Source organism: Neofelis nebulosa, chromosome 8, assembly GCF_028018385.1.
Source record: "Neofelis nebulosa isolate mNeoNeb1 chromosome 8, mNeoNeb1.pri, whole genome shotgun sequence".
Classification (NCBI taxonomy): Eukaryota; Metazoa; Chordata; class Mammalia; order Carnivora; family Felidae; genus Neofelis; species Neofelis nebulosa.
The window spans coordinates 45,075,176-45,092,296 of record NC_080789.1 but is presented as its reverse complement, the minus strand read 5'-3'; positions in this window follow the sequence as shown (position 1 = coordinate 45,092,296).

Genomic DNA, 17,121 nt, shown 5'->3' with positions numbered 1-17,121 from the left:
TGGGATATATCTGTTATCCTGAGGGCTACCAGAAGCAGGAAAGAGAAGTCACAGTGTCTGGAGAGCACAGCAGGGAATGTAGAGAGAGGTGTGTTCAAGCTGAGGGAGGACAAGTGTATTTATTACAGCCTTACACAGGAGTCTCAGAAATGACTGGGTGATGGTGGTGGGACATTTAGGGGAAGGTGCTATAATTCCTAAATGAACAAATAGGTGTAGGCTTAAAGCAGGGAACAGCCATAGGTGATTTCCACTGCACCCTAATGTGTGTGCAAAGACAAATGAAGTTTAGGACAGTTTTGCTTCTCAAACTTTAATGTACGTATGAATCGTCAAGAGTCCCAGTTAAAAGGTAAACTCTGATTCACTACCTTGGATGGAGCTGAGATTGTGCATTTCTAATAAATTCCCGGGTGATGCTGACACTGCTGTTCCAAAGATGAGACAACTTCCAGCAGCAGCAAGGGTTTAGTAGCAGAGAATTCATCAAAAATTCGTCCTTCTCGTTTCCCAATTCCCATCTCTTTCTCTCCTGGAATCAGAAATGCCTGGATTTCAAAACTGGCTTTGCAACTAACAAATGTCATTGAGGAGTTATTTAACCTGCCTGAAACTTAGTTTCAGTACTCAGATAAGTTTTTGTGAGCAATGTAGTATTTGCTATTTCTGTCGAGCAAATATTTCTGGTTTTCTTCTTAGGTACATGGTTGGATTACATATTTCTGCTCTTTTGAAGTTAGGTGTGGCCGTAATCTGCTCTGACTAATAAAATACAGGCAAAAATGTTATATGTTACCTGTGTGATATGCTACCTTCTCTTTTCTCTCTGCCTTGATTATAGGCAACATTCTAGATGTTTCATCATGAGGACCACATAGATTTCCAGAAACCCTAGCAAATCCTGAGTGGGTATGGACATAAGAATAAATTTTCATTGTTTTAAATCCACTGAGACTGTGGCAGTGTTTGTTATATTGGCAAAGCTGGCTTACACTGACTGATGCAAGCATTAAAAGGAAAAAGCCATATATTTGGTTAATTCACAGATATTCAAATATGCTTCCCCTTCCTTTCTCTTCCTAGCTCCTACAATCTAGCTTTCACATTTCTCTGTATTTATATTATAAGAGTAATAAGGTAATTTAAGAAATGGTGGAAACTATATTTATCCTTTTTTAAAAAACCTTTTTAGTTATAAAGTTTTGATTCAAAAATTCAGAACCTGTAGATAAATGAAGCTTGGGATTTGTCTAGAGGCTTCCTTCTCTCCATAATCATGACTAATTTCAATTCAACTGGAACTGTTCTGCAAAAGTCTAATCTGGTGATTTTTGGGTGATATTTAACAAATATCTGATTGAGAAACTGATTGAGAAACACAACAACCGATGAAGCAGGCCCACAGAATAGATACTTAGTCACACTGATGGAGATTTCTATTTGTATTATTAAGTTTCATTCCTGAATTTTTTGCTTGCTAGAAGGACAGCATTTTTATTGTTCCTTTGGGCACCGATTTGAATTGAATTGGGCACCAACATGGCAAAGGCTTCTTTCTGTTTTTGAGCTTTAGTTCTTTTAATATTTCATCAACCTTAAAAAGCAGAGTGTTAACCAGCATTTCTTTGACCTTTTTGCTGGGTTATAATTTAAGTGTCTGGTATTTCTTTTTTCTCCTCACCTTTCTTCCGGCTCTGTAATCCATGTGACAGAACAAGAATTACCAGCTAATCAAAATAGAGACAATTTACAAGTAATGTTTAAACCAGTCTTCCTTTGAACTTTCATTGTAATTATTCTCCATCATTTCTCCAGTTCTTTTTTTTTTTTTCCATTTATATCCTACTTCTATTTTCTAAGGGCAGGATTTTTTTTCCTTATCTCTCATCATACTTATGTTGTTTTACAAAATGTATTACATCTTTAAAATGTTAATTTATGAGAATGTCTCTTTTCATGAGTCCTTTTATAAAATATGAAATCTTGATATACAGGTATAATACCTGATAACCATTCACTCATTCATTCATTCATTCATTCATTCAACAAAAATTCCTTGTAGCACTCTATTTGGTTCTGAGTACGTAACATTAAAAAAATACAAAACTTCACCCTTCCTAGAGCATATATTCTAGGTAATTTAAGAAATTGATAGGCAGAGATGGGTAATAAAAAAAAAATAAAGAAGTGTGCAAGAAAGTAATGCTATAGGAGAAAATAAATCAGGAAAGGAAGCACAAAGTATCCTCAAAAATGGCTTCCACTTAAAATAGGATGGCTTGGGAAGGCCTGATAAAATGGAATTTAAGCAGAAAACTGACTGAGGTAGTGGCAAAAGGTATAGAATATCTTGAGAAGAGTTTTCAGGCAGAGGGAACAACAAGTGTAAATGGCCACACTGTCAATAGGGACTCAGACTGATGAAGGGTTTGTCAACTTGTCATCTGACTTCCAAGGTTACTCTGGAAATCAGTAATGAGTGGCAGCTGGAAGAGAAAATAGGGTGGAGGGATGCATGGAAGTTTTTATCAGTTAGTCCTAGGGATGGAGAACCTTACTTTTCCTCATTTCATTGACGAAAATTTAAGCATACAACCACATCTGAATATAGTGAAGGCTGAGAAAGACAATTTAGCTTGGTAGGAAGGAAGGGATAGAGATTTGGTGAGTAGAGAAATAGGCTCTGGATTAGCATAAACTATACTGTACCTAGATCTTTACATTATTATTGCTTTCCATTAGCACCAGAATACTGGATACATCTAATTGGTGGAATTCTCATGAAATAGTATTTTTATGGCCATTCACTTAAAATCACATTATTGAAATAAGTGAAGAGTACTTTGTGATAGCAGTGTATTGATAGGCTATGGTTCCCTGCATCACAAATTATCCATCAGTGGTGTCCTGGCACCCAAATCTTGTTATACTTGGGGTGTCATTCACATGGCTCTGCTCTGCCTATGCCTTAGTGGTAAAGAAAACCTCTTCCAGTTACCCCTTTGTCCCCCATGATTGGAAAGCAGGACATCCAACTTTACTGTCCCACCAAGACCACTCTTGGCTTGAAAGGGGTAACTTTGCAAAATCAATAAAACTACCAGGAGAAAGACTAAATGGATAATGAAGAATGCAAAATGACAAACCTTCACTGAGTGTGGGAATGTATGTGTGTGTGTGGATTACATTTTTGCATCTATGTACATATAATATGTAATATACATTACAGAAACAAGTAATACATGATGTGTAATATATGATATGTGTGTGAATGTATACATCACATAATTGACTCACAAAATGGAAAAAAAGAACAATGACTCTTATTTAAATTAGCCAGAGTTAATATAGCCAGAGTGGCAAAAGGTATAGAATTTCTCTGGCAAATCATCATTGACTAAAAACCAAAGGAAAAAAATTCTTTGGTATGACCACATTTTTTTTTCAATTACTGTGCTCTTTTGACAGTTATGGTATAGAGACCTCTGAGATTTTATTAAACAGGTCAGGCCCAAGTCCAAATAAACACAGTTCCATTATATGTTAATCTGGTGGGTGTACTGACTTCCATAATTGCTTTCACTACCTTCAGCAGAGTTAAAAGGTAGAGGGAAGATTAAGAGCACAGCTTCTGGGTGCACCTGGGTGGCTCAGTCAGTTAAGCATCTGATTTCAGCTCATGTCATGATCTCAAGGTTCCCGAGTTCGAGCCCTGCATGGGGCTGTGTGCTGACAGCTCACAGTCTGGAGCCTGAGTTGGATCCTGTGTTTTCCTCTCTCTCTGCCCCTCCCCCACTCATGCTCTGTCTCTTTCTCTGTCTCTCAAAAATAAATAAAAATATAAACAAACAAACAAAAACCATAGCCTCTGGGACCAGACTGCCTGGATTTGAACCCTGGTTTCACCATGTTGTAGCTGGTATCAAATGCTTAACCTTCACTTCAGTTTCCTTATTGTGAAAGGGGGATGAAAATAGTATCCGTCTCAAAGTGTTATTGTGAGCATTAAGTGAGTTAATATATATATGAGTAAATATAAGTGAGGTAATATATATATGGAATGACATCTGGGATACAAAAAACTCTATGTAATTGTTAGTGGTTGCTATTAATTCTGGTTTCTTTAAATCTTTGTAACTCCTCTGCATTACCAGTGAGCGTGTAATTGGAATAGCCTTAATAGGAAAAAATGGTATTAACTTATACAATGGACCACATACTTCCCCACCAATTCCACTCCTAGTTATATATCTAAGAAAACTTGCACCTATGAACAGGAGACTAGACGAAAGCATTCATGTTAACACTGTTGCTAAAAACAAAACCCAGAAGCCATCTAAATGTCTGTCAACAGGATAATGGATAAATAAATTGTGGTATATTTGAAATACCACAGAAGATAGCAGTAATGATCCCTAATTTGGGTTTTTCTTCCCTAAATTCATGTCCTTAATTAGTACCTTTGCATGCTGACTCTGGGCTTAGCCATGTGCTTTGGACCATGACACGAAGGCAAATGCGATGCAAGTGAAAGCTTTCCAAGTGCTTCTTCACTGCAGTTTGCTGCTCATGGAAACACTGAAACCGCTGCTATGTGCGTAAGCCCAGACCAACCTGTCAGAGATAAGTGTTCCAGTTAACTCCATCCTCCCGAGCTTACATCAGACATGTAAGAAATGCTGTCCTAGAACCACCCATCTCCACATGAAACCATGAGCTGAAGGTATGTGCACAGTGAAATCAGCATAAGTCCTGCCTGCCTGAGCTCAGCCTAAGTTGTTGACCCACAGAATTGCCAGCCAAATGTGATTGCTGTTTAAGCCACTAGATTTGGGGATGGTTTGTTACACAGCAAAAACCAACTGGTAAGAGCAGTAAAAAGTGATAAACTACAATTACAGCCAACAACATGATTGAATCACAGTAACATTGTTAATTTTTCACAAAGCAGCTCACAGAGATCTACATGAAGTTTAAAAACCTATTTGTAAAGATTACCAAGCAAAGGTAAATAATGATTGCCTAATAGTTTATATATATGTTAATGATAAGCACAAATTAACCACCATTTCAGAACATAAGAATAACCTTTAACATTTTGGCCTTTCTGACTAGTTTTTTTCCTATGCATATAGAAAAATGCAACAAAAGCATTTATACATTGTTCTTCTTACTTAATATTTCACTAAGTTCTCCAAAAACATAATTAAAGACTACTAATAATCCATCATACCAGAAAATATATTTAATCAGTGTCCTGTTTTTTATATATAGGTTATTTATAAGTTTTTATTGTTAACAATTGCAATGAACAACTTTGTATATGATTTTATGTATGTCTGAGATACTCCTTATAGAATAACTTCTTAAAAGTGTATTTCATCAAAATATGGTAAATATATTTAAAAGTTATTAAATATACTTTCACTAACTGCATTCTAGAACAGGTAAAATTTTATATTTCACCAGAAACGTATGAGACAACATTCCTTGTTAAACAGTTGCAGACATTTGGTATTATTCTATTCATAATCTTTGACGATTTGATAGGTAAAAATGGCATCTTCCTATTATTTTCATTGTCAGCTTGCTAGCTAGCTGAACTTACAACTTTGTTCATTAGGCATTTGTATTTTCACATCTCTAAATTATCTTTTCATGTATTTTTCTTTGGACACTTTCTTATGACACTTTACAATACAGTTGATTGGGTTCCACCTTTCTTAATTACAGTCCTATTTTAGTACTGGCTGTAGAAGCCTATAAGCTTCATCACCTCAATCATACTTCAGTGTTTCTACAGTGCTCAGTCACACATTTAAAAGTGATATTTTACTGAGTATTTTGTGGGTGTTTGATAATTCATGTGTTTGCATAGTGAGTTTTATCCCTTAGAAATCCAAGACCACCTTGAAATGGCTCATTTTCACTTTATTCTTAATAGTTACACAGGGCAGAATTATTTCCACACTTAAAGGTGTCCTACGGTACTTGTTCTTATATATTATGTTTATGTCCTGCACAAATATACAAAGTTGATTAGGCAAAAGCATTTAGAAGAAATGCTTTTGGAAAGAAATTTATTTTTTTCCTACATCAATTCTATCACTTGACCTAAGGGTTTGTCAATTGTGGAATCAAATCAGGATAATCACAGAAGGTATGCCATTTAAAATTTTAAGTGTAGGGGCGCCTGGGTGGCTTGGTCGGTTAAGCGTCCGACTTCGGCTCAGGTCATGATCTCACGGGAGCCCCGTGAGTTCGAGCCCCGCGTCGGGCTCTGTGCTGACAGCTCAGAGCCTGGAGCCTGCTTCCGATTCTGTGTCTCCCTCTCTCTCTGACCCTCCCCCGATCATGCTCTGTCTCTCTCTGTCTCAAAAATAAATAAACGTTAAAAAAAAAAATTTTTTTTTAAAAAAAATAAAATTTTAAGTGGAGGCACCTGGGGGGCTCAGTCAGTCAAGCATCCAACTCTTTTTTTTTTTTTTTTTTTTTTAACGTTTATTCATTTTTGAGACAGAGAGAGACAGAGGGACAGAGGATGAACATGGGAGGGGCAGAGAGAGAGGGAGACACAGAATCTGAAACAGGCTCCAGGCTCTGAGCGGTCAGCACAGAGCCCGACGCGGGCCTCGAACTCAGGGCCTGTGAGATCATGACCTGAGCCGAAGTCAGACGCTTAACCGACCAAGCCACCCAGGCGCCCCAAGCATCCATCTCTTGATTTTGGTTCCCATCATGATCTCACTGTTCATGAGTTCAAGCCCTGTGATGGATTCCAAGCTGATTGTGTGGAGCCTGCTTGGGATTCTCTCTCTCTCTTTCTCTCTCTCTCTGCCCCTCCCCCCGCCCACTCTCTTTCAAAATAAATACATAAACTTAAAACAATAAATAAAAGAAAATTTTAAGTGAATGACCTGTCGTTTCAAGATGGTAGATTAATCACAAAATTAAGGTAAAATGGTATCAATAAACTACATTGATAGCCAAACTCTAACATAATCTGTTTTTATCTTGCAAGTTAAAGAAACTAATAAATGTGAAAGAGCAAGTAGACCAATTCAAAGATCTTTTGTTAGGTTACTTGTCCTGTTTTGTTTCCCACTAACCCTTGTTAAATTTTGTCATTGTTTGGGAAAAGGTAGTTTTCCATGCCAGGCTAAGAGGGAATCAAAGATATATTAGTTAGATACGAATGATGCATTAAAGAAAGAACTAATGAAAATGGAAATAACAGCAAAAGGTAAAAATGCAAGGACATTATATTTTGAGGCTACCAACTGCAAAGACAACACAATAAGATCAAAATTTTCCAGCGTACTATTAGCTATGTGCCACGTGGCCATAATTTCTCAACTGAGTTTATTTTGAAATCTAACTTTTAAAAATCACTTTTGTTTTTTCTTCTGGATAGAACTTTTTTTTTTTCCTCTGTTAGCTTCGTAAAGGTAGAGTGGGCACACACGATGACATATATGTATGAGTGTTCAGGTAAGAGGCCTCAAGCTCTTGGCTACAGCAAGTCATCCATTAGGTTGGGGAGGCCATAAGAAACACCAACACAGCACATTTTTCAAAATATGGATACGTCTCCTTTGCAAAACGGAGTTTAAACCTGTAGGCAATTTAGAGTGTGTGAAAACAAAACTTTTCATTTTTAGAAAGGCCATCAAATTACTGTTAGAAGACCCAGCCCCCTTCCTTATAAGGCATACGTGTTTCAAAACATTATCCCTAAAGGTTTTATTAAAGACAATATTTTGACTTCCTAGACTACCATTATGTCATTATTCCCATAGTACTGATATGTAGAAATAGTATTAAAATGGATGTAGCTAATCAGGAAATAGACTCTACACATTAAAGGAGTTCTTAAAGATATTAAAGATATTAACTTGACATGTGAAAAACTTATAGCAACATTGCACAGAAGCATAATTAAATACAATTTAGATTTGTCCTCAATCTGCCTATCAAAACTATTTGTTTGAAAATCAGGTCCTTTATATCTCTCTGAATATGCAGCAAGTTCTTTTCAATCAGTAATACAATGGATGATTATCATACTACTCACAAAAACCTTTACTATTCATTAGGATTTTGTAGAGTTAAGGAGCAAATGGAGAAAAGGAATTGCCTTTTGTCAAAAGAATTTACCACGTAGTTTGCTTCAGGAGACTGATTGCTACAGAGAGAAGGGGAAGATAATGTGATTTGTTAATGATAACCAAACAATATTGTGGATAACCTTGTCATTGGTATCTTTCATTAGATTGTCATTATTCAATGCTAAGAATACTTTACACTTCCGTTGTAAGGTCTGAGTCTGACACTCTTCTTTCCTACAGCCCCTCCACCTTTAAATTGAAACAGTCTCTTGTTGGGAATAAGCCGCTGCAATTAAATCGCCAGGAATAAATATTTGCTCGAACACATACAAATACATACAGAAGTTTTCCCTCTGAAAACCTGTAGTGCTCTGACACAGCTGGTTGGTAATTGCCAGTTTGATCTGTGTGGTGAGTGCAGAAGTCGGCATCAGTCATCATTTTCCATTCTGAAAGATTTATAATTTGTATGTTATTGTTTTTGTTGGCAAAGGCTTACTCATGAATCTATGGATATCATTTAGCTAGCAAATTAAGTTGGCTCAAAAGAAATGCTTTCTAAAATATAATCTGTGATTTTTTTTTAGTTTGTTTGGAGTTTGAGCCTAGAACAGTCAAATCCAAAGTCACATGATCTTAAGAAATATCTGTTGAGGTTTTAAAAAATGTAGATGTTAATATGAGTCACAGGGGCTTGGTCGGTTAAATGTCCAACTTCGGCTCAGGTCATGATCTTGCAGTTTGTGAGTTTGAGCCCCGCGTAGAGCTCTGTGTTGACAGCTCAGAGCCTGGAGCCTGCTTCAGATTCTGTCTCCCTCTCTCTGCCCCTCCCTGACGTACACTCTGTCTCTCTCTGTCTCTCAAAAATGAATAAACATTAAAAAAAATTAAAAATATGAGTCCCAGATGTCATGGAACAAGAGAGAAGCTGTCTCCACAGTGCCTTACTTGAATTTGTGACCAACAGGTGCTGTTTTACATCACTAATTTTGGGAGTAGTTTACTATTTAGCAATAGATGCAGAATGTTAATTCACTTATATGTATCACTGAGCATATTTTTTGAATTGGAAATATACTTGTTTCTTCTAAAAATTATATTTAGGGGCGCCTAGGTGGCTCAGTTAGTTAAGCATCCGACTCTTGACTTGGGCTCAGGTCATGATCTCACGGTTCCTGAGTTCGAGCCCTGTCAGGCTCTGTGCTAACAATGTGAAGCCTGCTTAGGATTCTCTCTTTCTCCCTCTCTCTCTGTGCCTCCCATGTTGGTGCATATTTGCTCTCTGTCTCTCTCTCTCAAAATAAATAAATAAATAAATAAATAAATAAATAAACTTAAAAATTATAAATAAATAACTAAAAATTATATTTGAAAATATTCAACTAGCCATAAACACAGCAAAAATATACCAATATATTCTCCAGGTACTCAGCTCAGACTATAATATAAGGTTCAAGATACTGATTATTGTTAATAGCCAAAAAAATTGTAAAAATAAATGAAAAGTAAAAAGTAAGCACACAAAACCAAAAGAAAAGAAGCAATATCTATATGAATCATAAGATATTGGTGATTACTACTTACTATGCACCAAATAATGATATTCATTATCTTTATCCTGGCATTATATTTCTTCAACAATCCTTTTTTGCAACAATATGTGTTTAATATGCTGTTTCCAGCATATTAGATATGATTTATATAAAATCCTCTGGGTTGAAAAAGTGTTCAACAAAGTCAAAGTCTCAAACTACTCAAGTCAACTAAAGTAGTTTCAGAAAACAAAAGTAGTTTCAGAAAACACAGTTCTCAGGAAGACAATTTAAAATTTAACTTCAATTTTGGGACAAAAAAAGCAAAAATAAACTTGTGGTATTACACAAAATAAAAGGCATCTGTACAGCAAAGGAAACAATCAACAAAACTAAAAGACGGCACACTGGGAGAAGATATTTGCAAATGAGAAACCTGATAAAGAGTTAGTATCCCAAATATATAAAGAACGGATACAACTTAACACCGAAAACCCCACAAATAATCCAAGAAAAAAGGAGCAGATGACATGAACAGACATTTCTCCAAAGAAGACATACATATGGCCAACAGACACATGAAAAGATGCTCAACATCACTCATCATCAAGGAAATACAAATCAAAACCACACTGAGATATCACCTCACACCTGTCAGAATGACTAAAATCAAAACCACAAGAAATAACAACTGTTGGCAAGGATATGGAGGAAAAGGAACCATCATGCACTCATTATCATGAAGGGAATGCAAACTGGTACAGCCACTTTGGAAGACCATATGGAAGTTCCTCAAAAAATTAAAAATAGAACTACCGTATGATCTAGAAATCACACTACTGGGTTTCTACCCTAAGAATATGAAAACACTAATTTGAAGGGATATATGCACCCCTATGTTTATTGCAGCATTACTTACAAAAGCCAAAGTATGGAAGCAGCCCAAGTGTCTGTTGGTAGACTATCGATAGCTGAATAAAGAACTGGTATGTGTGTTCATATACATATGTATGTTTTTATACATATATACATATGTATATAATGGTACTATATATATCTAATGGAATATTATTCAGCCATAAAAAGAATGAAATCTTGCCATTTGCAACAACATGGATGGATCTACAGAGTATAATGCTAAGTGAAATAAGCCAGTCAGAGGAAGACAAATACCATATGCCTTTAATCATATGTGGAACTTAAGACACAAAACAAATGAACAAATGGAAAAACAAAAAGAGAGAATGACAAACCAAACAACAGACTCTTAAATATAGAAAATAAACACAGGGTTACCAGAAGGGAGGTGGGTGGTAGAATAGGTGAAATAGGTAAAGGGATTAAGAGTACACTTATCCTGGTAAACATTGAGTAATGTATGGAATTGTGGAATGGAAATATGCTACATTTGAAACTAGTATAACACTGTATGTTAACTACACTGGAATTAAGAAAATAATTAATAATAACATTTAATTTTAATTTTAAAATACGTTTTTTAAATTAATACAATGAAATTCTTCTGGCGTTGCTTATGTGTGGAGTATATGCTGTGTATGGGTGGGGGAGTGGGGAGGTGGGTGTGTGTGGGGGTGTGCAAGATAGGGAAAAGAACTATAAGTAATGACTCATAGGTTATTTTGTACATTACCAAATGTCAATAAGCAGCATGGGATCATGTTCTGTTTGTATCATTTATCATTTTATATCTATAGTAATATTCTGAACTTTAGGCTAGGATTTGCATTCCAATTTAGCTCAATGACATCTCTACAAAGTGGTATATTTGTATTGGTTGGGCATTTATGGAGTGGCATAGGAGTATATTACATTAGTTTCCTTGTAGATATTTAACTTTAAAAAAAATCTGCTCTTTGTATTTGCTCTAAGTATTTGGAAAAATGTTACCACAAGGTAAATAATTCTTTCTTTACAGTGAATGAATACACATTCAGATAACATCCCTAAAATATAAAAATAACTTTAAAATTGCTCTAATTAATAGTGCATTACTGGGGCATCTGGGTGGCTCAAAGCGTCGACTCTTGATTTTGGTTCAGGTCATGATCTCACAGTTCTTGAGTCTGAGTCTCGCATTGGGCTCTGTGCTGCAGCTCAGAGCCTGGAGCCTGGTTCAGATTCTGTGTCTCTGTCTCTCTCTGCTCTTCCCTTGCTCTTGCTTGTGGTCTGTCTCTCAAGAATAAACATTAAAAAAAACTGCATTACTCAAACTATATTATAAAATTTATATTGAATTTATTTGAAACAAAGGAAATTATATTGTGTCATTTTATATTATGAAACTTTAAAATGTTACAAATGGTAGTTGAGGTAAAGAGGTCATTCCAAATGCCATAAATTTATTTCAAATTTTGTCTAATAAAAGATATTCTCTTTATAGAACTTATTCCAAATTATTAGCTACAGGTTTGGCTCTTTTATCAAAACATAATTGAAATTTGAGGGGTTTTTTTTTATGCACTATAATGTCTACAGCTAAAATTCTTCAAGTTTAAGTATGTTTTGGAACACAATAGGTATAGCTATTACTGAAATAAAATCTTACTAACCTATGCTATCAATAACAACTTTAGTGACATTTTAGAATATTGAGAATTTATTCAAATTGTGTGAAAATAAAGTATTCTAAATGAAATTTTTAACCAATGTGACTAGACATGCCTGTAACTTATGATCTTTTGAAAAAAAAATAATAGAACAAAAATGCTTATGAAAATAAATTCAGGTATGTTGTGTATTTGAAAATATTGAAAAGCTGAATGCCATTATCATTGTATTTTGGTGTGAAAATTTTATAAAAGTAATATAGTCACTAGAAAAGAATTTGAAAAGCAATCAAGGTTCCAAATAATATCCATAATTCCACTGCTATGATATGTTGTTATATTTCAACTTCGATATTTTTTCTGCAGATAGATAGATAGATAGGTTGATTGATGTGGTATTATTTAAATGATTCCAGTTCTTAAGCTGGAATTATACTGTATGTTTAATTCCACCGAATTTTTTATTCCACCAAAAATTATGTCTTTTGTACTTTTCTGTGTCACTGCAGTCTTTATAATGACTTTTAAAGGCTGGGTTTGAGGTTAGATTTTGGTTTCTGATTTCTATCACTCATCTTGTTGCCCCTTCTATATCCCCTACAAAGCCAATAAACACAAAAGGATCATTTAAAAAATGTGAAACAAAGTACTGATCCTATTAAGAGACAGCTGATAACAACTTCAAGGCACTAACATTGAAGAATGAGGTTTTTGCTTAAGGAACATGAGAACTCTGCTACCTGTAATTCTTTATCTGTCAAGTTTTAGAAAGGAAAACAGAGTTCTTGCCAGATACTTTGATAGATGAAGTTTAATATGAGGAACTAGTTCCAAAATGTTAAGAGACCTTAAATGCCAAATAGTGAATAGCGTATCAATTCAGAGATTAGCAATAATAGGAAACACCCATAATCTTTCAAGATAGAGGATCAAAGGATATCATCTTAATTCCAGTGCAGAAACTGCAGCTACCACAAACATTGCTTAGTGGGGTCTGGACCCCACGAAGAAGACAAAACAACTTGTAGACAATCACAGGGAACAGAGAGATCTGGAAGACGTATCTTGGCTTCTTCCTTCTTCCCACCACTCAGTCTTCTCCAGGAACTCCCAATCTTGAGTATATTAAGAAGTCAGATCACCTTGATGAGGAGGACTGTGTTCTTCACCCGGAAGTAGGACCCTGAAGTTCGGAGTCTTCAGTACTCCTGCCTTTATCTAACTTGTACTGTCTGTCATTAAATTTTCCTAGTGGACTAGAAGTAGTAGAGTTGCCCTAAAGAATATTTTGGGTTTTAGATATAATCTTCCTTCTTGTCCCACTGTATAGCAACAACCTATTTCTCCTTGGTAATAGAATTACTCACAGGAGTAATTACTCTAACTTCACAATAGTTCATTTTTCTTTCATACTGCTGTCATGTAGCCAGGGGAGTCCAAAATGATTGTCTCAACTTCCAGTGTAATGGAAACATTGTTATGACCCACTGGTGAAAGCCTTCCTTGCTTGAGAACTAAGATTTTGTACCAGCAGAGTTCAGGGTTACAGAGATGAAAATCTAGAACCTTTCAAGGGAATTAATAGGTACAGTTGTCATAGAAGCCACTCCTACTTCTAGCCCATGATTCAAAGAACTTTGTGTTCTGCCTATGAGAGAAACTGCACCATTGGTTTCTTGATGAATCAAAGTATATATTGCATCCAATAGGACAGCACTCCAATTCTGCAGTGTTTTCTTTTAGCTGACACTGTCACAGTTTTGAGAAAAGTATTATATTTTTCTATCAGGTCACTTGTCTTTTGGCAATGAGATATTAGGTAAGATCAGTGAATTCTACAGTCTTAAAACCTTTACCACATTCCTTGTGTAGAAGCGATATTCATGTAGTAACTATGATGGTAAATAAAGCATTCTGTAAGTCCATGAGTGGTGATGGCGGCAGAAACGTGGAAGGCAACAAAGGCAAATCTGTACCCAGAATAGGTGTTTTTCTAGGGAGGACATATTATCACTCCCCCTGCAGAAAACAAGTTTTCAAAGTTAGCAAGCTGCTGTCAGGCAGTTGGCTCGTGCCCCTGGGAAATAATGTAGAGGGTAGCAGGTTTTGACTTCTGCTTTTGGCAAGCTATATACTCAGCAGTGGTAGTAGATGAATCAGCTTTGGTGAGAAGTTCATGATGTGGAGCCCATTCATAATATCTTTTCTGCTGCATTACTATCTTGTGTTTGGCCTACTGAGCAAGGTGACCGGAAACAAGATTGACTGACTGGATGTTCCTTATTGAGAGCCTACTCAGCAGTGGATGTTGTTTAGATATCAGGTGTGTATGAATAAGCATAGCTCAATTTTGATCATTTTTCTTTCCAGGCAAAAATTACATCCAGATTTATACTTAAAATCTCTCTATGGGGTAGGGGGAAGTGAGGCTTTTCCTCTGCTATTGTTTTTCTGAATCACCCCTGAGCTGGGATGTAAGTCAGTAGTATACCACTTTAAGCTGGTGGCATCTTATTTATGTGGCAAAGACATTTGTAGAGCAAGTCATATTTTTCTCTCACTGGTCATAGGGAACTCCCATGAGGCCACAAAAGTGGGTTTAAAGGTGTCAGCAATGCAGTGAGAATACATACCACAGGAATCTGAGTGACCTGCTCATGCCAATTACTTGTACCTTTCAGACCTGCACATCCCATATATACTATTTCTGTTTGTTAGGCTGTGGCTACACATGACCAACCTTATGGATTAATGGATGTGACAACTACCACTTCAGTGTAGACAGCACAGTTTCATGTCATTTGGTGTTCTAAGGATAAGTGTTCAGTCTTTACTAAAGACCCAATACCAACCCAGAAGCTATTTCTCAAAAAGAATATTCAATTTTGGACTATTAAAAATAGGGTTTCTAGGCACATTCTCTTGCATGTCTTTTGGTAAATGCATTTCTATTGAGTACCTTTCTAGTGGTAGAATTAATGGGTATTTGAATACACATATACGCAGCTTTAGTCCTTTTACTGTTTTTAACACTCCAAAAATGTGACAGATGTTTGTTCTCATGTGCCGGAAGCCGAGCTATCCAACCAGCCTGATGGCAGGGCCCAGGCGGTGGACGGATCGGGACTGCAGGGCGGCCTACAGACAGTGAAGCTTCTTGTACTCCCGCTTTTATGTAATTTGGCCTTAATAAAAGTATCTGGGGAATTGTCTGTTAGGGAATTGCCCTCGACAGGCCCCCTGGGAAAAGAGCTATTGGGAAAGAAAATAAGGTTCCGCAAGGAAATTGTGCAGCCCTACATTTAGCCCTTGCCACCCCCTATAAAAACTCCTCTACCTAAAGGAAGGATAGCCTCATACATTTGCCAGCAAAGGAGGAATAAATGGATTTAAAAGCCCCACTCCGGCAACAAAGGAGTGTATCTATGGGCACAAATTACTCCAACCCCTAAGCCCACTTGGCCCCCAGGAGGCATTCCAGATGATGACTGAACCTAGTCGGTTAAAGTACAAAATGGTTCATTAGTTCCTGGGTGCATTTTCTCTCTGAGAATGTATAAGGCATGGATTCCCAAGGCCCTCTTGGCCCCCTCCTGGCATCTTGGACCGAAGCGAACACTTTTGTTCCTCAAGCCACAAGTGGTTCAGGGAAACAACTAAGAGGTCATGTCCCTGTAACTGTTCCACTTGAGGTGTTGAGAGATAGATGACCTTTCATGAAAACAGCAAAGCAAATGCTCTATAGATTATAGATTAATGTAGATACATAATGAAAATAATGTAAGAAATTAATCAATAAGCAAAGGGCAGGAGGGAACGCTATGAGAAAATAACCATGTTATTCCTTAAAGGATGATTACACATAGGAACATTTTTAGAATTAGGTAATGCCAGAAAACATAGATGGCGTACACTACAAAGAAATTGCTAACAAATATATAATGCCACGTTTGCCACAATAAAGTGGCCAGTTCAACACACTGCTGTTGTCTGTGTCCATTTTTATTTTTGTTTTGTTTTATTTTTTTTATTTTCACTTTTTCACCAATGCCGTTCATCCTTCAGGAACCCCTGGACCTGCTGGAGCTGGACTGCAGCACTTATGTCCACTTTTCTTTGACCTTTGATATTGTTGCAGTTTGTACTTTCCAAAGATGGAACACAGCAATACCTCCCACGCCCTGTGCGCTCTACTATATGACTTTGTCACCTTCCCATCCAAACAGTGGCAATCTACATCCCTTCCTGTTGGATTTGGCAGACTTGTGACTATTTCCAAATAAAGAATGGCAAAAATGTAACTATGTGAGTTCTGAGACTAGAGATCAAAGGACGTTCTGCCTTATCTGCTGGACCGCTTGAGTTTTCATTTTGAGCCTCCATGCAAGGAGTCCAACTACCTTGAAGTTGCCATGCTATGAAGCAACCCAGGCCATATGAAGAAGCCACACATGGGGTTAACAGAAAGCACCAGCTGAGGTCTTAGTCAAGAGTCAGACTGGTAAGGGGCGCCCAGGTGGCTCAGTCAGTTGAGCGTCCAACTGGCTCAGGTCATGATCTCATGGTTTGTGAGTTCGAACCCCGTGTCAGGCTCTGTGCTGACAGCTCTGAGCCTGCAGCCTGCTCTGGATTCTGTGTCTCCTTCTTTCTCTGCTCCTCCCCACTTGTACTCTGTCCCTCAAAAATAAATAAATGTAAAAAAAAAAATTAAAAAAAAAAAGAGACTGGTAATAGAGACTTCCAGATAATTCCAGCCTCTGGTTGATGAGCCACAGATACACCAATGACTCGGGAGTTTTATGCCTCTAACTTTAGAGATTATTTGTTATATATCAATAATAACTGGAATAAAAATTTAATTTAAAATTTGTTAATCCTTTATTGATTTCATTTTAGGTATGAGATAGTTATATA